The 21,595-nt window shown below is 51.1% G+C and overlaps 1 protein-coding gene across 8 annotated transcripts in view; it reads right to left on the bottom strand.

The window, feature by feature from the left end:
* LOC144178171 (CLIP-associating protein 1-B-like) overlaps positions 1 to 21,595 on the bottom strand; it is a 208,316-nt gene that overhangs the window by 69,629 nt on the left and 117,092 nt on the right. The gene's annotated exons all lie outside the window — the stretch shown is intronic.

Below are 21,595 nucleotides of genomic sequence, written 5' to 3'. Positions count from 1 at the left end.
GCTTGAAAAATCATGTACTCCTCCGTCTAACGATGATGAGAGTTTATAGCAAAGCTTTCTTGCTTGGGTTCCCTTGGTTGCCTTCTGGATTTAAACTTTGATTAGTTGAGCTTAGAATTTGACCAGCACACAGTCTTTTGATCGCAGCGTCTTTGACTGACCATTTCCCATTCCATTTCGAACGAAGAAAGCTTCGCGTTCAAACATCTTAATCGTTAGACGGAGGGCTGGATGATTTTGCTCTTCAATTTTATTAAACTTCCATGCACCCCTCTCCAAATCCAAACTGCTTCCAGCGTGTCGGAAATGTGTCTGCGTTGGAGGACTCGGGCTGATGCACCCATGTTTGAGGCAACTTCACAAGGCATTACACGATTTTTTTCAGGTACTCTGTAAAGAATACTTAAAGGAGCACTGACACCAATTTTCAGCGTTGATATTATTGCACAGTTCGCTTCCTTCACTCAACAGAATACCCTGGCTGAAATATGAGCGGCCTGCGACGCGAAGAACATAGTTCAATTGGATCTCATTTATCGCACCGACGGAGCAGCGCGCGGAGCGGCACTCGCATCAGCGTGACATCACCCCGTGAAGGCAAAAGAAGTGACGCGACAGCGCTTGTCAAAAAAGAAACACCCCCCTCGCGAGGGGCACGATCAAATGCAGAGCATTTCCGCGGGGGGCGCGCCTGCAGGTCGTATGGATTACGTATTGGTTGTTGTTGTTGTAATTGTTGTCTTCCAGCGTAGACATTGTCGATGAAGTCGATGGTCAAACGTGCCGTGAACCCCCTGCCGCAGCTATGACGCAACGTGGAGCGGCTATGACGCAACGTGGAGCGGCTATGACGCAACGTGGAGCGGCTATGGCACAACACAATCCAACACAATTTACTTTAATCCAATCCAAATCTAAGCCAAGCCAATCCAATCCAGTCCAATGCCCCTCGCGCCGAAATCGCGCCACCACACGAACGCGTGATGTTGACGTCACGATCACGCCACAGATGTTAGCGACCGGAGCGCGCGCGAACGACATATGTGGTTTAAGCGCGAACCGACCGCGGCGAGAGAGCACGATGCGAGCGCCCCCACCTGTTCTTGCGCGCGAACCGACTGTTGCTCAGCGCGAACCCAACGCGGCGAGAGAGGGTGTTGCCCACGTCCCCACCTGTTGTGCGCCCGAACTGAACGCGGCGAGAGAGGGTGTTGCGAGCGGAGAGAAGGCGAGGAGGACGCGGGGGAGAGGGCGCACCTGTGGCCGACGGTTGAATGAGTCAAGGATATAAGGCGCGTTCGTAAGCTTCCATTCTGTGTCGGCTTTGTGGCGCAGTGGGTAGAGCACCATGTACCTTGCGTTCCGCCCGCAGAGTCGTGGGATCGAAACCTGGCGCCGGTAAGTATTATTTTTTTATATAGTGTAGCGGGAGCGATGCGGACTACGGACGTCACCGGGGGTGACATCGTGAGTTACTGAAATGCTCTGCATTTAAAACTCGTGACGTCATTTCACGCGCGCGGCCCCACAAGCGGCGAGCGGGCGCTACACCCTCTCAAGCGGGCGCCGGTGACGTCCGCACAAAGCGGTGAGGTCAGGCCGGGATTCTGTCATATGCGCCGTTCGGGATGAAAGCACGGGAATTTGAAACAAATGATTTTCAGGCCATTAAATGTAATTAACTATCACGCGCTGAAGTATTTGACGCGCTGTTTCAGGTTCACCAGACCATTAAGCATCGATAAAAGCAACGAAGTGTAACATAAAATTTTCGTGTCAGTGCTCCTTTAAGCATTCAAAAACACAGGCTAAAGTTAATTAAGACACAGTTTTAACTATTGGTGCCGGCCGTTATTCTACACAGTTGGTCACACGTGAAGGGGAGGAGGGGTGGTTTGTAGCTTGGGCTGTTGGGTGGTTGAATAACTTTGGCTCTTGATAAAATGACCACTACAAACGTGGGAGTTCCACTTCGGCTCTCAGGCTCCCATGCTGTCACAGTGTCGCTCACCAAAAGCCAAGGCACGAAGCTCACGGTTAGAGAAGTGTAAACTACCACGACATTTCCACGGCTAAACGGTAATCGATCTCGTACCCAAGTGCCTTTCTCTTTCAAAGCCCACGTATCGAGGTACCCAACGTTAAGGCTGGCGTGGAAACCGTAGTCATTGAAACCAGTTAAGATAATTTAAGGTGGTTGAAATGAATACCAATATTAATAGTTTTATTCCTACTCAGATCGCGCAAAGCCATGCGCGGAGCGCTGCAAAAAGCGCTCATGTCAATGCAGCCCATTCCCAATCTGAGAAGCGTCAAGTAAGTTTACGTAGCCGTTTGTAAATTTAACAAGAAATGAATACTAATAATAGTAGTTTTATGCGTACTCAGAACGGGTGGAGTCAAGCGTAGATCACTGCAAAAAGCGCTCATGTCGTTGTAGCCGATACTTAACTTTAGAAGCGTCCGACAAGTTTGCGTAGCCGTTACTGCATCTAAAAACTCAACACATCTGTCTAGACTTCGTTTCACCGCACATATCCGCTCACAACACCACCAAAACATTCAAAGCACTGAAGCAAACACGGCAAGGACAACGGGAGGCTGTGTAGTCCAATGCACCGGCTCATTCCACTAACAAGGGAAGCGCCGAGTGGTGGCACCACCCGTCCAGCTGCCCGGTCCCTATGCTTCCTGACAAAGGTCACGACATGGCACTGGAATCGGTGCGTACAGTAACCGTGCTACTTATCCCTTAAACACAAATTTCCTTTTTCTGCGGCGGCGCGCAGATTTTCGTCCCTTTTTGCACATCCCAAAGCTCCTCCCATAAGCCAAACAAAGGGTTCACTGGGAGGTGAAAAAGACTTTCTGGTCGAATCGGGCGCCAGCGCAAAAGCGAACTCTTTCAGATGCACACAGTCACATTCGACTTTGCCATTTAACACCGCTCGCGGTCGGTTTCTTGCAAGCATTTTCTACCGGCATGACCTCTGTTTGCACCAGCGAGGCGCACAACGCTGATTCAAATTCTCCAGAGGAGGCCTCTAGACCCGGCAGCTGTCACTGAAATCGCAGCGTGGAAAAACAGCCGGAGCTCTCCCCCATGCACAACCTCGGCTTCGCGGCCCGATTTGAGTGTGTCGCGGAGAAATGCTGCAGGAAAAGGCCTCGCGCATCACGACGACGTGGGTCCCCTGACAGCGACGACGACACGGCAAGGACACCCGACCGTCGTCGTCGTCAAACACGCGTGCGCTACTCATGTGGTGCGACAGGTGCGATACGAAGGACGGAACCGCTCTCCCGGGGGGAGCACGCCTTGGCGGCAGTCAAGTGGCACAACAGCGGGAACAGCCTCGATATCTCGTGGTCATGACGTGGCAAAACTGGGCGCCACTCACTCCCAATCACACAGAAAAATGTATTTTTCCTCACGCTCACTAAGCGCCCTCCCCACCACTCGCTCCCACTCGCGCTCACGCTCACCACTCGGCGTGACCACTCGCGCTCATTCACACTTACCATTCGCCATCACCACTCGCACTCACCACTCGTCTCCCCCTGCTCGCGAGTGTGTTCAGCAGACCTTCCATGAGTCATGAAACCGAACAGTGTAAGTGTATTATGGCATCGGAAAGTCATCCAAATCATTTTTCTAAATTAACGCGCCACCAGAGAATTAATTCTAGGGTTCCCCAAAGCAGAAGCTTAATGAAGACATATTTCCGAAGCTAAAAGTAATCCCGCCATTAACAACCACCCCAGCGAGCGGCTCCTGCGACGAATAGAAAACACTAGGGCCACTAAACCTCATCTAGTGGCTCTAGCAAACACCGAGTACAAGCGCAATAGTGGCGCGCACCGCGGTATGCCCCGCAAGTGGTGCGAGTAGCGCGAGTGGTGAGCAGGGCTCACTGCGGGTGGGGTTCGTACACACGCCAGTCCAAAACGATGGCAGGGCTCACTCACCACTCACTTATGAGTGGCGAGTGCACTTGTGAGTAAGCCTGCCAACCTATGCTTGTGGTACCAGCGAGGAACCAAGACGTGTCCCTTGTACGGGTCGCCTCCTCCGCGAGACCATGCGAAGGACATCCCTGTCTCGCCTCTTACGCCAATCCACTACACTGCCCCATTTACACACGCGACCACGCCACCAGTGCAACTCCGACCGCCTTCTTAGGCCACTCGCAGTTGTCAACTCAGCCTCAGCAGAAGAGGACAGAGTGGCCAGCTCGTCAGCGCAAAGCAGTACACAGACTGAACCACCGTGCTCAAGCGCAGATGGGGTCTGCTCAAGCAGCACGGTTCTTAGGCAAACGTTGCGGCCGGAGAAACGCTGGGACGCACAAACATCACTAATTACAATGGTCCTCGGCCCAACTTGTAGACATCGGAGAACAGCCATACACTCTAATCAACGACGAACGCACAGACGTATACCATGCACCATATACGGTTGGCCGTCGACGATTTCGCTGCAACAACTCACACTTCTGCAAAGGGCACGCTCACAGAACTGAAATCTATTCGTGTGTAATTCAACTGGGACGTTCTGTTTTAATATCATGGATGCCTGTAGTACATCTGACGCGACACCTGGCCATAAACAGTACCTTCGTACCCCTTTGCGGTGACTTGCTCTATAAGAACGCCTGTGAGGGCATAGGGGAAGTAATTTCTTGCGTTTAAAGGAGCAATGAAGAGATAATACAACTTCGTTGAATTTGAAAGAAATATGATTCAGTATCTCACTCAGTTCCGTTAGAGCCACAAAAGATGTTTTTTAACGAAAAAAAAGAAGCATTTAAAAACTTTCAAATTTTGCGCCACAGTGACGTGTTATGAGCAAGAATGACGTCATACGGGCCAACAATAAAATATAATTTTCAGTGCGTTAACTGCACGTTAGCATTCAAGTGATGCGGTCAAATGGAACTAGAGGCCCCATTGAAGACGTCCAGTCATGTGTCGTCGCGACAGGTCAGTTAGACGGCCGCCAATTGCACGAACAAGGTTCCGTGACGTCATAGAAAAGTTGCGGGAAATTGGCTAGGGGGGTCGCGACTGCTTCACACGTTTTCTTTAATGTCTTCGTTATTTGTTCGAATATTGCGATGATATTGGTATCATTGTTATCGGGATTTCGTGTTTTATAGCGTCCCCAGCGCTTGCGAGGCAGCAAATGATGCCGTATTCACTGAAAAATTAATCAATTTAAGTTAAAATCGCGTGTTTTGGTGACGTCATCGTGTGTTTCAGTGACGTCTACAATGAAGTCACAACGGCGCATGGAGGAAGAAAAAGTTAGGAGATCGCATGACGTCACGCAACTAGCCTTCGCAAGCACACCTCCGTTGACGCCGCTCCCTCCGCTGTTTCCCTTTCTCAAGCCGCGGCAGTCGGCCCAGCACGTGACCTCTATGGTCAGCTGGGCCGGCGGCGGCGGCGGTGTCCGACTCCGATGCATCTCTCGTATTTGGTTGGCGGTAGCTGTTACCCGACCTTCCTGCATTCGTCTGCTTGGCGCTCTCGTGATTGCGAGCGTGCGGGCGGGCGTGCCACGTATGTCCGATTTGCGACATTTTGCCTGGTTCAAAAAGGAAGATAGAGGAAAAGTGATCACTGGCCAAAGCGCTACAGCATGGGGGTTCAGCTGAAGCAGTGTGGCGGTGGCTATGAATACAAGGAAGTTTCGTTAGAGCCGGCGGCCAATAACTAGAAACATACATCAGCAGCCAGCGCAGAAATACTGGGCACGGAAACGTTCTGCAACTAAAAGACCAAAGCCGTCGAAAAAAAAAAAACATAACGGGCTTCACGGCAACGGTCCGCTACCGCGCGCTCTCACACGCCGGCCCGCGGCGACGCGGTGGGGTCACGTGGTGCAGTGACGCCCTGGGCAGACTTCGATTTTACTTTTTATGTTATAGGCTTCACGCATGGAGGAGAGAAAAGGTTAGGAGAGGCCCTGACGTCACATTTGTGAAGCCGAGTCCCGCCATGACTTGAGCCCACGGAGCCCAGCACTCTATCCCATCATCCTTTGCTGCCTCCGGTTTCATTTGACTAACATGGCGTCGCCCTGCCCTCCCTATTCGAAGCGAAAACAGCTTCGTCGCTAATTCCTCGGTGCGATATAATGTTCTAAGCTATTGATTTCGCCTTCAATTTGCCCATTCTTACCCTCACCCAAAGTTTCAATCGAAAAACGGCCTTCGTTTTTGAAATAGAAGGACGATTTTTCAGCTCTTAAGCCTGGCAAAGTAGCGTTTGTCGTCGTCATAGCAACAGGCTCGCGGGATACGAGTTAAGGCCGCCTCCGACGGCGGAGTTTTCAAACTAGCCTAATCTAAAAACGTTTGTCGTAGCGACTGCGCTGGTTTGCAAGCGTAGCGAGGCAGCGACATACCAAGCGCCTTAAAAATTTGTCGGTTTTATTTGCCCAAATTTGGCCGCCGCAGTTGTAAACAAGTAAGCAACATTGTCCATGGGCTCAAGAAAAATGACGTAACTTTCTTCACACTTTTTGCAATGCATTGGGATGCTAGGGGCCTCTCCTCAGTATTCTTTCCTCCATGGCTTCACGTTTCTCCAGTGGCGCCGCCTCCTAACTTTGTTCTTCCTCCATGCAACGGCGCGTATACAAACTTCCACTGCGCCATTCGGCTCTGCAGCCTTGCTTGCCGTCAAACATCCCAGGTGGCGCTAGCATACTCAGCACTCCGCCGTTGGTTTGATTTTTACCGTATTTACACCTGGCTTGTTTTTGTTACGGTAGAAAGTAATCGCTTCGTGAAACATGGGGTATGCTTGACAAACAGGGTCACGTAAGGCAACGTCGCTTCCACCAATCGGCCAGCGTCGTATGAGAACTCCAAAGCGTCGGAGTGCTGTGCAGCTAAAACAAGCATGGTGCGCCCAGTACCTACAGCAGTGCGCATTGGTACTTCTATGTTTACGTGCATTTTCGTAACTGCTGTTGTTTACCGCACCATTCTTACTGCTGTAAAATGGATATGCATTGCATTTTGGGCGCAAATAGCCCGTTCAGCAAGCTTACAAGCTCTGCCTAAATTCCGTTTGCTTTTGCCGGCTTCAGCCAATCGCGCAGCTGGGCTCATATGACATCATAGGTTCTGTTATGGGAAATTAGCTAGTGGGTTGCATGGCCATTCCCTTTTTCCCTAATTATATAGCTTATTTGAGCGAAGAGTACGTTAAAAGTGGCGTCATTATGATTCTAACGAGGCAACCTTTCGAATGAGCCAAACTTGTGTTTTGTCTTCATGGCTCCTTTAAGAACTTTTTTTTATATGGTCGAGCGGGGCCCCTGACAGCTGGGGACCGGGGCTGTACTGTATACGGGGCTGTATACTGTGCCATACACATGCTCTGTTAAGTCAAACTGATTATGCCCACGCGAGTTAGTTATGCAGGTGGAGACAAAACTACTAGAGAGATTTACAAAATAATGGCAGAGGTCTGTTTTAAAGGAGCCATGAAGACAAAACAAAAGTTGTTTCATTCAAAAGATTAGGTGTTTCATAGTACCCTAAGCGCTTTTCCGTAAGCAAACGATGCTTTATTTGCTGAGAAATCAGGCAATTTAAGCCAAATTTTTAAAGCTCCCACTAAATCGTACATTTCATGACGTGAACAATGGTGTCATATGAGCCGGTACATGAAACAGATACTTAGTATGTCGACTCCATATAGCACCCACACGTGGGAATCAAACAGGAACCGGAACTCGTGCCGAAACCGAGACGGGGCCATTTTGAAAATGTACTAGTAAAACGTAGTACACCCGCTTTGTTGTCCGGATTGCCTGATCCGGACAATCAAGCTCTCAGCGAGGAGCTCGGGCTTGCATTTAACCATAGAGATGATATAACAACCTCACACCACTTGAACGCTCAATGCTTTCAAGTGCACGAACGGCAGGAGTTGTGGGATACACGTATGGACCGGAAGCGACCATTCCGCGATACCCACAACAGACGAAGGCCCAGCCGCCCGCCCGCACCGCTGCCTCGTCAGCCCCGTCGCGACGGACTAATACAGACTGGTACGTGTGTGGCGTATTTTAAAGACGATAGTCTTTCTTGGGCTACTTAAACCCAGAAATTTTGGTCTGTCTGTCTGTCTGTCTGTCTGTAACTCGATTCAGCCACCCGGCCAAAGTAAAATTGATATTGCGCAATAGTCTTATTTACTCACAGCCAAATGTAAACGTCTAAGCCCGGTTTATATGTTCATATTTGTGAACTTTGTTGAACAAGAACAAGACGTTCCGCAAATATAAGACAGGAAATTAGTACACAAGGGATATTTACAGTGTTCCTTTATTAAAAATTCACGGATGCTTGGTTTTTCGATAACAAATGATATTCTACATCTACTGCAGGAAACGACCTTGGCGGCATATGAAAAATCACGCGGCAACACCAACGAAAGGTTCCACTAGGTAGGTTCTACGTTCTGCTTGGAACGCACGTACGTGCAGCACGGCCACGCGGTTCTATAAAACTTGTGGTCGTCCGCCTCCATTCACGCCCGTCTCCGCCGTTGCAGCGCTGGCATCGAGGAACCCGGCCTGTAGCAGTGGAACGCGGTAAATTCAAATCGCCTTGTGCAAACATTTAGTGTGTTTACTTTGGGATGAGCGCGACCGTACAGGAACAGCATGAGAGGTGAGCGGGAAAGCAAAGGGGGCCATTTCCTTGGCAAATGTCTACAAAGACTATCGTCTTTTGACAGCACTTGCAAAGAAAGGAGCAGATACGCGGCCAATTTTTTATTACGGTTAATAATAGTTCAACTTCAGTAGCAATATCTTTTATGCCAGTTGGCCGGTGTCGTGTACGGAAAGCCGTTCGCGCGAGCTCTCTGCTCTGACCAGAAAGGCACGAGCGTCAATGCGCGGTGTGTACGGTATTTTTTTTTTTCCAAGGTCAGAGCGCTTTGAGGGCGATTTGATGAAGTCGGCGACGAGCGGTGGCATGTCGCAGGAGTGAGCTAACGTAAGGGTCCCTGCCGTAATCACTTCGTCGGAAACGAAGCGAGCACACTCGTACTTCATTTAGTTCCCTTTCTCCTCCGTTTGCAAAGTTCACAAAACGTAGCCACTTGCTTCGCCGAGGTTCGGCGTTGGGCAGGGATGTCGCACTCCTCCCTCGACGATTTGCATGGGCATTTCAGGATGCAGCAACGACATTTCATTGTAAAGTACTTGAACAAACAAGTTTTCAGTGGTTGTAAACTGAAAACAAGCTCGTAGCGACAGCAGCAAGCCAACACGACCACCATTCCGAAACTTCTGCGACGACCGGCACTATCTCGTCGCTGCTTGCTGTTCCTTACTCCCCTCGTTTCTATTATTACCTTTGCTGCTTGGCGATATGACGCCAACTTCCTGTCAAGGGATTACGATACCAAGCAAGGTCGCGGCTGTGTGTGCTAGAACGGTTCGTTGGTTCCAAAGAGCCTCGAACCCAAAAATTCGTCTGCACGACGGCGAGATGTCCAGCTCGGCCAGCGGTAGTTTCGTACGCATTGGCGCACATGTTTGCGTGTTCGTTCGGAGCTTCAACCGTTTACTCCGCCGTTCTTAGCGTCATAAAAGGAATGTGCAGTACGTTTCACGGGCATATAGCTCACTATGCAGACTGGTAAGCCCTGCCTAATTTGCGTTTGCTTTTGCCGGCCTCCGCCAATCGCAGAGCATTCTAGTATGACATCATAGGTTCTGTTGCGGGAAATGAGCTAGTGGGTCGTATGATCATTCCCTTTTTTCCTAATTATGTAGCTTATTTGAGCGAAATTTGCGTTAAAACTGGTGTCAGTATGGTTCTAACGAGGCAATCTTTCGAATGAACCAAACTTGTGTTTTCTCTTAATGGCTCCTTTGAGGGACCCTGCAACACTTGCCATCGACTACTAGTAATGTATTTTGGGATAAAGTCTATTGTCCCAGAAATCTCCTCCCGCAAGAATTACGAAAATCCGTTCACAATTAACGAAACTAGGCGCGATGAGAAATCGCGCATAATCGTTCCCTCTGAACTCGACCGCGGACAACGCGACGAAAGCTGGGCGCTCTCTCCCGGAGAGGGGGGCGGCTCGCGGCGTTCTCTTCGGCGGCCTTTGATATCACATGCCGGGTAGTTTTCTCCTTTTAAGTGCGAAGCACTTCTTAGTCGGCCTACTCCTGCTTCCACCGCCGTCCTCCGTCCGCAGCCTAGCAACGGAGCTAGCTACCGTGCCTAGCAACGGTGCCGGATTTCCGACGCGTGAGGGCGCTCGCATAGCGCCTCCTCTCCCCCCTCGCCTACTCTCCTAAAGCCCCTTTACTACTCTCCAGCTCGCAACACCCTCTCTCGGCGCGCCAGCCAGGCCACTACACTATATAAAAAAAAACAGCATCCGGCGCCAGATTTCGATCCGAGGACTTTGCGGCCGCAGCGTGACGCTCTACCGACTAAGCCACGGACGCGACGCTGATATCAGTGTTAGTAACGCGCCTTATATCTTTAACGCATTCAAACTACGTCGTCAGCGGCGTGCGTTGGCGACTCAGCGGCGTTATAGCGGCTGCAACAACCCTTGACGGTCCACTTTAGCGACCACAAGGCGGTCGTAATGACCGTCGCATACAACGACAACACAAACAAGTGCTGAAATAAATACTGTCGTTTCGCTTTACTTTGCGCGCGCGCGCGCGCGCGCGCGCGTGTGTGTGTGTGTGTGTGTGTGTGTGTGTGTGTGTGTGTGTGTGTGTGTGTGTGTGTGTGTGTGTGTGTGTGTGTGTGTGTGTGTGTGTGTGTGTGTGTGTGTGTGTGTGTGTGTGTGTGTGTGTGTGTGTGTGTGTGTGTGTGTGTGTGTGTGTGTGTGTGTGTGTGTGTGTGTGTGTGTGTGTGTGTGTGTGTGTGTGTGTGTGTGTGTGTGTGTGTGTGTGTGTGTGTGTGTGTGTGTGTGTGTGTGTGTGTGTGTGTGTGTGTGTGTGTGTGTGTGTGTGTGTGTGTGTGTGTGTGTGTGTGTGTGTGTGTGTGTGTGTGTGTGTGTGTGTGTGTGTGTGTGTGTGTGTGTGTGTGTGTGTGTGTGTGTGTGTGTGTGTGTGTGTGTGTGTGTGTGTGTGTGTGTGTGTGTGTGTGTGTGTGTGTGTGTGTGTGTGTGTGTGTGTGTGTGTGTGTGTGTGTGTGTGTGTGTGTGTGTGTGTGTGTGTGTGTGTGTGTGTGTGTGTGTGTGTGTGTGTGTGTGTGTGTGTGTGTGTGTGTGTGTGTGTGTGTGTGTGTGTGTGTGTGTGTGTGTGTGTGTGTGTGTGTGTGTGTGTGTGTGTGTGTGTGTGTGTGTGTGTGTGTGTGTGTGTGTGTGTGTGTGTGTGTGTGTGTGTGTGTGTGTGTGTGTGTGTGTGTGTGTGTGTGTGTGTGTGTGTGTGTGTGTGTGTGTGTGTGTGTGTGTGTGTGTGTGTGTGTGTGTGTGTGATTACATTCCCTCTCGAACATCTCTCGAACATACACTTTAATTCACCAAGATTTCCGCAGAGGGACAAACGAGGCCTGTTAAGCCGAACGTGATCACGAGGGGGTGTTAATGTAACTAATGGGCAAAATGCCACCAAACTTCAACAAACTCTCCCTCATAGCATCACCCCGTGCTTCGCACTTCCTCATACTCCCCTTCGGGGAAATGCGGGGGAATTTTCTCCGCTACGCGGAGGGGCCTATTTCCGGTCTGGTGCCACAAAAAGCAGGCATGGGTGCCTGCTCCCAAGTGCGCGCTCGGGCTGGTAGGGCGTTTTTGAAGCAATAAACGTTTGTAGTCGAGTGGTCCCGTTGAAAGGGAAGTATTGAGCTCATCACTCAAACTCCGCGCGCACTCAAAACACAAGAACGGCAAAACTGAGCCTACAGGTTCAGGCATAGAAGAGGTTCGTACACAGTGATGACGACGACGGAAATGGGAGAATCTAGCCGCGAAGTTGACCAGTGACAGCCGATCGGGCAGCCATGGCCTATGTGACGTCCCTTAGGCCATGCCAGGGGTTGCATAATGAGGACAACTGAAGAGAGCGGTTGGTTTTTCGGCGTCTTTCACATCTATTTGCGCCCTCACCGCTTCACGTGCACATGTAATATTTGGCTCAGGTACTCCTGGCAGTGCAATCTAAACGTCGCGCAGGTTTACTTGCACTGCTCAAAGACTGTTGCAGAGTCCCTTTAAGTGTAGTCGCCAGTGCCGCTTGAACAACTTCCAACTACCGCGGCAGTCCGCTGGACACGAACCCTCGTAGGCTACCAGTGGCGCCAAGACTGTCACAACAGTGATCCTCGCTATGTTTGCTTCCCAGCCGCGGCCAAACCTGCGATGGAATGATTCTTCGATGGAAACAAAAGGGGGACGGGGTTGCTGCGTCAAGTATAATACCGACATCGATGACGTCCCCACGGGAACAGGTGCCTCCCATTTTGGCGCCAGAAACCTACGCCCACAAAATGTCGCCTTTCACGGGCCCCCTTAGAATCCTCCAGGGCGTTAACAAGGGTCAACACACTGGCAGCCAGGCGCTACGTGTTTTTTTTTTCTTTTCTGCAGCAGCTCATACATACTGTGAACACCGCAACAACGGCGCACGCGGCTGCTCCTGGCTTTGCCTGCAAACTTCGCCTACGAAACCACTGCACGTGAAGTGACGAAATGAGCTCGCAGACAGGTCTATCTATGCTCAGGTTGCGTGATGCGTGTACCCATAAATGCGCCAGGCAGCTGCAGTGCGCCGCAGGCAGCAGCAGCAGTAGTAGTACGCAATACTAGCTCTTTCAAGCCCCAGTGTGGCAGCGCTGCGGAAAACTGCATTACAAACCGGACGAGGATCGGAGCTCCGTAGCAAAATTCGCGCCGACGCTTGTACCCACTTAAAGGGACACTGAAGTGTGATTTGTAAACATTGCGGGATTACTAGCACAAATTGTAGTCCGGAGTTCCTAGGCCATGTTTCGACCACTCTGGGTGCGTAAACGCGAATTTATTTAGTAGAAAAATCAGTACGAAAATGCTATCATCCTCTCTGCATATTCGCCCATTTTCTGTGGCGTTTTCGTGCGACGTCAAGAGGAAATGACTTGACTGCGCTACAGTAGCACGGCTCGCCGTCTTTCCGGCAGAGTAAGTCGGCCCTGCAGCGTTCATTCCGCCGGCCGCCGACGGGTCGCCGCAATTCGTTCGCCCAGTTGAAACTAAGCCATGACACGTTTGTGAATGGAAGAATAGGCCTTTCTTTAGTCTATTAGTTTGTGCACTGTATCATGCTCTAAGTTCAGGTCGCTCCACACAAGCGCAATGCGACGCTTCGCTGACTGGTACGATAGTAGGAAGATCTAAGGTCAATTAAAGAAGGGAGAAGAATCAGCGAAGTTAATATAGGTACTAAGGAAATAAAATCAGCTGAAACTTTTATCTTACAGCGTAAAACTAGGGTGCAAGGAGCACTTTTTTGCGCTGGGTGAACAAACACAGCGGTCAACACCACGATCACATATCTGCGAACGCTTTTCTGTCTAAGAAATACAATTGCTAGACTGCTTGAGATGCTAAAACTAAATAAAAATGCAAACTGGTTAGACATATGCTTTTATATTTCCAACGCCGGCAGCGTTGGCCTGTGGCCGAATGGTCTGGAGTGCTAGGCATGTTATTTCACAACTTGCAAGTTGCAAGTTCGAATCCCCGACGGTGCATGCTTTTTTTTGTAAGTTGATTTCTTCGTTTGCGGCCGATGTTTTCGAATCCGAGTTCACCATTTTTGGGCCGTAACGTTCACTGCTCCACGAGCGAGTTCGCAGAACGCGCGCAAACCGACACTGACGCACTAGGCAGTTCTCGTTGGCGTGCTGTTGCCACAAGCACCGACGGCTTGCGGGCAGTGGGCATAGGCCAGAATCAGCAGACCCTTGGCCTGGTGCGAACCCGCTTTTTACGATACGGGCATGAGTGAGGCAAGCTCCGAACACGCGGGAAAAGCGCATGTGACGCGGAGGGCGTTAATCCACTGCGTACGCCTCGGCTGGTGACTGCTATGATCCCAAGCTGTGCTGGTAGGCTTATCAGGCATTTTACAGCCGACAACATGACAGAAGCGCGGTATGGAGATGGAGATATCGAGAATGCCCATCCAACGATAACGACGGATGTCAAGCATGTTTCTCAGAACCGAAACCGAAACTTGTTTGAATGATAATCTTGGACACCGTCCAATCACGTAGCACCTTCACCTGACGTCACTGCAAACCGCGCATGGTAGTTTTCTCCTTTCAGGCATTATAAAATACACACCGCCTTATCGCCCGGATAAACGATGAAGAGTGTTCATTTGAGGCAGTCTACGTAGTGCAAGCAACAACGGGAGCTTGACAAATTCACTTGTGTCCCTTTAAGCCTCTTGTAGTTCTTCCTTTTTCTTTCCGATTCTTTTTTTTTTTGTCGATTTATTCAAACTCGACCTCTGCCTGCAAACAAGTGTAGAGAAAAAAACTGCGCGAAAGTCTTAGTCGAACCGATTCGAGATTCCCAACAGGTTTCTGAACCGTCCAACAGAAGTAGAAGTGGACCACTAGTTTCCACGGTTCCTCAGCGAGACACCAACTGGATTTAAAACAATCCTCCGCCATAATGAGCGGGCCGCAACGCTCGCCAGCGTCACCGACGGTGCACATCAGAAGGCCCAGCATCGCGTGTGCAACCCCCGAGATCACCGAAAGCCTCAAACGTTTCCCCGCCACCACCGGGAGCCAAACCCGCGGCCCCGCTGCGCTCCTCGGCGCCGGCCGTAACAGAGCCGTCAGTGCCACTAGGGCAGTGCGTACTCCACGAAAATTTGGCGCGCACGAAACGTCGGCTCAAAGCCCTGCGGGGGCCGCGCTGTTGCGCACACGTGCCCGTGAAAACGGGGGCGAACAAGCTTACCCTACCTTGTCCCTGCTTCATTAGCGGCGCCAGCAGCCACGGAGCCCACGCGGGACCTGCAGCGCGCATCCAAGCCAAACAAGAGGCCATCCACGCACCCACGCTACACGGCCGCCCCGCAGGCGCCGCTCCCGAGGGCGCCCGTGCGCGTACTATGCGAGAAAGCGCGGTACCAACCCGTGCGCCCAAGGGGGGAGGGGCTGCGTGTCTCCTCAGGACGCACGCCGCCGCTTCGACGCGGCTTCATGACCGCAAGCGTCGCCCGCACGGTAGTTGCATTTAGCCACCAAGTGCTGCGCTGGCACCACCTGGCCTTCCCAGTGCTGCCCGCTTTTATTATCGAATGACGGCCACAAAGAGGAGGGAATTTGCACTCTCCAGACCGACGCAGCTGCGAAGCCCCGCACGGAACCCGCTGCTGACGCGGGAGGAGGAGGAGCGCCTTTAGCCACAAGTGCAGGCTGTGGAACAAAGAATGCTGACCAGGTGCACCAGTGTTGCCTGCGACTGCAGAGTGCTGCTACCCTTCGATCGCGGCAGGAGAGCGCCCTCCAGAGGCGGAGAAATGCGCTCATCGCGCAGTGCCAGAAGAAAAGCCACAGGACGCAGCGACAGGCCAAAGCAGCAGCTGCACTGCACGAGACGCGTTACTAGAAAACCGCTCCGGCAAACGGGCCCACGGTCGCCCCTGCCAAGAGGCCACTGCTCGGCTCCACCCGAAGCGACGCCTCCCAGCGCCCCGCGTAGCTGCGAGACCGCCTTTTCCGATTCGAGTAGCCCACAGCTCCGGCAGGCTGCGACTAGCGCGCGTGGCCCAGAGCGGCGGGATGGACGAGCGACGATACATCCCATCCGGCTAAGTGGACGCGGCGAAGCGAAAAAGGCAGGAGAGAGGGGGGCCTCCCTCGCCGCCGTCCAGAGAATCGGGTCACTGCGACGATGAAGCGTCGCATCGCGCACTGCAGTGAAGCGCTCACTGCGCGTTTTGCTGAGCACATCTTCCTCACGTGTGTCGGCAGCAAGTGCGAATGCGTTCGCCTCCCCTGCCGAAATTTGGAACTCGGTGGGTATACTTGCCGAAACCGGTGCGGATGAGAGTCTAGCGCGAGAAAGAAAACACGGAATGATGAAAAGATCTCTACAGAGTGGTGCTTAATGCTCCACAAGTCACCAACCAGAGACCATTCGTCACCCTTTGCGCAAATCCAGTTGCGCTGAAATGCGCCCAAGGAATACCCTTCCATACGACCGCCTTGGCAGTTTTCGAAGCGTGCAGAGGGTGACAGGGACAGTGGAGAAAAAAAAGTGAACAATAAACAGAACTGCACGCAAAATAAAAATACAAATGTCGAAATAATGTGCAATATTTTGCAAAACACTGAACAACACGATCGACCGACCTCGTGAGCCTAAGTTATGCAAATTCCACGACGAATGTTTCGGGGCCCACCGACCCAGCCCGCCACACAGCAATGATCTTGACCCGCAGCTGCAGCCTTGCGGAGCACGAAAGGAACGAAGGATGGCAGCCCCAGCCGGCTCGACCGCCGCCGAGGCCCCCGATCCGTGCCGCCATGCACGACCCGATCGCCAACGTGCGCATTACGCCTCCTCCTCTCCTCCCGCTACGCGCGTAGAACGCAACCCAGGGCCGATGCGCCAAGAGACAAAGGCCCCGTAAACACAACCCGTTCCGCGGGCTTCATGCGCAACAACCGGCCGTCATCGAGCCGGCCGAACAACAACAGATCGTATCGGCGGCGTTATAAACGGAGTCGGGAACCCCGCCCCCTGCATTTTTCCAGCGTCCACGTGGTCCGATGCGGCAGCGTGACCCCCCAGACGCGACGGCATTACAAAAGGAGGCGGAATGTGGGTGACCCTGCGGATCTGCTCCGCTTGAATGGCTGCTGCTACGCGACCGCGAAGGTGCACGCTGCGCGCACCAGGGCCAAGCACACGTGTGCCGATATGCAACGATCCCGGAACGCTTCTGTCACGGAAACCACGCCGAGAACATCGCCCCACGCTGGACCGCTCAGTCATGCTACATACACAGCATCGAACGAAGACACGCAGAGGGGGACTGCTGTTCTTAACGCCCAGAAGTACAAACTGGGCTGCGAGGGTGCGCCGCAGCGGACGGCTGCACACACCAAACGTGGCGGCGAGTTTTAGCTGACCGTTTTTGACGGTCCGCTCCGCTCCCGGCGGCCCGCACAGCACAACGGGAGCGTCAGCAGCAGAGAGGCTTTCTCCCTCGACGGGGAATCATTCGCGCCGTGCCATGTGCGTGTGTAAACCAAAACTTCTTCCAAAATGAAATTCAATAATTTATATTCTGGTCACGCAAGTAAAGCAAAGTACCGCGTTTATTGCCTTTTTACTTCAAAGTAGTATATGTCTAAACCCCACCCCCCCTCGTCGCCACCGCCGACACCGCTTTCACAACTGTTATTCCCTTCGCCACCGCCGGTGCATCTTTCACAAGCTTCGCAGTCGGCTGATAACGGCGGTAGGGCCCTTACAAGCGTTACCAGAGCAACTTGCCTGCTTTGAACGCCCAATTGAGCCCATTATTCTTTTTCAGCATCAAAGGCTTTCCCCGCGACATTTTCGGCAGTATATTTCACGCCAAAGCAAGGTGCGCATCATCGGTTGCCGGTTTATGCGTGCACTGACTGCGGGGGGAGAGAGAGAGGGAGAGAGAGAGAGAGAGAGAGAGAGAGAGAGAGAGAGAGAGAGAGAGAGAGAGAGAGAGAGAGAGAGAGAGAGAGAGAGAGAGAGAGAGAGAGAGAGAGAGAGAGAGAGAGAGAGAGAGAGAGAGAGAGAGAGAGAGAGAGAGAGAGAGAGAGAGAGAGCAGGAGGTCATGCATGCACAGCTAGTCTTAATGCTGCTACCGATGACATGCGCGTTGTGCCGGCGGGAAATTTAAACGTGGAAGTCTCGCGGCTCAATGGAACCTGTCACCTGTCCTCAATGGTCGAGCGGCTTGGGTTTGGGTTGGTGTGTTAAGTGTGATGCCTACGATGCGAAACGGAAACGGACCGCCACATGTCTGTCCACGAGACTAAAGATCGAGTCCGTCCAGGTTTTAACTCCCTATAGACAGACGCGGGTCGGTCGCTTAGAGGAACAGCAGCGGGAATCGAAGGAGCGTCTTGCCGGTACAGAAGCGCCAGTGGATGCGGAAACAACGAAAAGCCGCTGCCGCCGCCGAGTTCCAGCTCGCCCAGTAGCTGGCAATGTCAGTGGCGTTCCTGGCTAACCTTGCACCCGCGGCCCCAGCAAATTTGTCACCACCCTCTCATACAAAATGTCAGCAATAATCAGAACAAATCAGCACAATTGCCACTATTTCATTTGATATTAAAATAATTTCCTTTATTTCATTTGTTTTATTTTCCTGAAATTTTCTAAATTAAGTTTACCCACTTATTTTGTATTGTTAAAACAAAGTGTAGAAATAACAACAAAAGACGTATCTATTTTTGCATAGAAATGAACAAAAAACTTTGCAGGTTTTATTTAAAGCGAGGGCTTCGGAATACGAGCGTTCGATACAGTTAACCAGGACGCAGAACTTTTGGGGATATTTTGGCAATAATGAAGGAAGAGTGATGCTAAAGTAAGCATGCTATGCTTCTTTTAATGTTTTTTTTTTCATGAATGCTCTTTTTTGCTTGTGGATTACCTGAATATTTCCCCTTGCAGAAAAGCCGTTGTTTTAAGGACGGTCGCAGGTGCACGCCGTAAGCAAGAGGCAGACCCGGGAGCTCCGCGTCACCAGTTTATTACAAGAGCGAACTGTTCTAGAAATCTCTCGCGCTGCCAGTTCACGCGCATTGCCCGCGATGTTGCTGCGGATGCTAATCGACATGGGAGGTTGACCATACAACATCTCCCTCCGAAATAAACGAGCGAGGGAGGTTCAGGCCGTATACTTCTTCGGCCGAATGACACAGCGTCCACAGCGGCTATGGCTATGTGATGTATCCTGGCATCTCGTTGCACCTTCCTCCCTAGTGGTTCCATCTTGTAGTGAAGTTCCTTGTGCTTCATGAGTTGACCCAGGGTGATCTTGAGGGAGAGGAACAAGGTGCGTTCGATTCCTACGCACAACCCAGTCGAAAATGTCAACAGGAATACGACAGAAACCCAACAAGAATTCCTGTCGTACGACACAATTTCTGTAGTTACGACAGAATTCCTGTCGTTACTACAAAGTTTTCTGTTGTTACGACACACATTTCTGTCGTAACGACAGAGTCAATCTTCTCAACGACAAACATTCCTGTAGTCCCAACAGAACTACCTGTCGTCACGACAGCCATCATGCTGTCGTGACATAGCCAGCTGTCGTGACGTCTGTCGTTACTACAAGACTACGACAAAAATGCTGTAGTAGCAAAGCTGGCTGTCGTGACGACAGAATCTTGTAGTAACTACAGAGGCATAAATGCTGTCGTGACGTCTGTAGTTGCAACAGGACCACGACAAAAATGCTGTAGTAGCAAAGCCGGCTGTCGTGACGGCAGATTCTTGTCGTCACTACAGATGCGGCTGCCGTGGCAAAATATGTCGCGATACATGAATCTGTCTACACAACAGCCAACAGTCGAACAAGATAATTCTGTCGTGAGGACAGCTTGCAACTGCAGTTGCAAAGCTGTTATGTGGTTATTTCTTGCGATGAAAGAGAATATTTTTACCACTTTCCTGCTCACAGAATCAACGACGAAATGAAACTTCCAATTTTAAAACCGGGGACGCGGGAGCAGAATTGAGTTTACTATTTTGCTCGCTGTAACACGACGACTAACAAAATAAAACACACAATATCGCCCTAAACCCGACACCGCAACTCACAGCCAATAAAAAAATAAAAAGGTGCGAACGCCCAAGAAGTTTCTTTCCATAAAAACCAAATTGTACGTGAGAAAAAAAGCTGAAACCAAACTCCACACCTACCCACATCGTGGCAGCAGGCGAACAGGTGAAGCACCAATGACAAAACTAAAAGAGAATCAATAAAGCAGCCACAATAAAGTCCTAACCACATGGACGCGAAATCACGCGTCGCGCGATCGTCGGCGTCGTTCGGCGTCAACGCGCGGGCCCTCAGGAGAGGGCGAGCAACCGCATGAGACCGGCGAAGTCGCGCGCCAGTAGCTGCGTCAGCGGGCGTTGCTGGACGTCAATTGCCATCCTGTTGAAGTCGTTTATGAGCAGTTATTATCGATTATTGAACTGCAATTATCAAGACTTTAGCTTTAGCAAAAAAGAAAATCACTTGGCATATTTATTCATTGCTATATAAGTATGTTGGCAATGTATCTCGAGTCATCATGGTCAAATCTGAACAAAATAAGATAGGATGATAAACGAAGACGCACCTCGCAAAACTGCTTTAGTTGCTTCTTGATTTAACCTGCATGTTATGTACCTAATGCAGGTGCATGAATTCAAAGTGTAAGCAAAACAAATTTCAGCGCTGCCTTGGTACTGAGGTTACCGTCGAACGTCATTTGTAGGTTAAAAGGCAAGGTACTCTGGCACCCTGACTGTACCCTGTAAAAAAAAAAAAAAAAAAAAACAAACTGATCAAACCCTCGCCGAAAAAAAAAAAAGCGCTTTTTGAGGATTCGAACCACGGACTTCAAAACGAAAGTCCGACACCCAACCCCTCGACCACACAAGGAGACAGGGAGGGATAGAGAATTCGGTGTACCAAACGAGGCTGCCCACAAATAGTGTCGGATGTGTTTTGTTTTGGTCGTGTTTGAGAGACTTGAGCAGTGGTAACGCTTGTTTCTTGCGCACCGATCTTGGAGCCGAGGACGATAATGCTAGTGCTACGAGCGATGTAACCACAGGTCCCTCATTTGAGTCAAGAAAAGCTATCGCACATCCCCGGTCAGCGCAAGCCACGGGAGCTACGAATGGAAGGGAATGCGCCGCTAGAATTCTGGCGTTGATAACGCTTGCTCGTCACGCACCGATCTTGCAGACAAGCCACATTATGCTTATACTGGATGCGATGTAGCCAGAGCTCCCTTATTTAAATCTCAGATCCCCGATCTCCCCGTTGAAAGCCGAACAAGCCACAAATGGATAAGCGCCTGCGAACAGAAATAGCTGGCAATTTGTCTCAAGGCAACCGATTACCGCAAGTTAAAAATAAATCAATTGTTTTCTGCTGAAAGGAATGCCCCCAAACCACGCGAAGTCGGACGCTGTCGCCCGCTTTCCGATGCTCTCTCGCGCTGCGTCGACGCCGATATCTGGCGAGCGTAGACATCGGCGTCGCTCGGGCGTCAGCTCGCGTTGCCGTGCATTTCTGGCGACGACGTCGACGCGAGAAAACGCCGAAAGTGCTCTGCATGTGGTTGGGCCTTAAAGCAGCCCCGACCACTGCAAAAAGAAAAGAGAATCAGCGCACATACTATGTAGCCGAGCACAGTGCAGAAACACGGTGCAGAAAATCATGGAGGAAAAAAAAACTTTTTCTTCCTCCATGCAGAAAATGATGTGTGATTTTTTTTCCTCCATGGTGATAACACATGAAAGAACCGTGCTGAAGTTGGAAGCTGCTATCACTGGTTAATACAGTGCTAATTTTTATCAAGA

Source organism: Haemaphysalis longicornis, unplaced genomic scaffold (genome assembly GCF_048455015.1).
Source record: "Haemaphysalis longicornis isolate Haplotype H1 unplaced genomic scaffold, Haemaphysalis longicornis Haplotype H1 scaffold_4, whole genome shotgun sequence".
Lineage (NCBI taxonomy): Eukaryota > Metazoa > Arthropoda > Arachnida > Ixodida > Ixodidae > Haemaphysalis > Haemaphysalis longicornis.
This window is presented reverse-complemented; position numbering and strand designations above follow the sequence as displayed.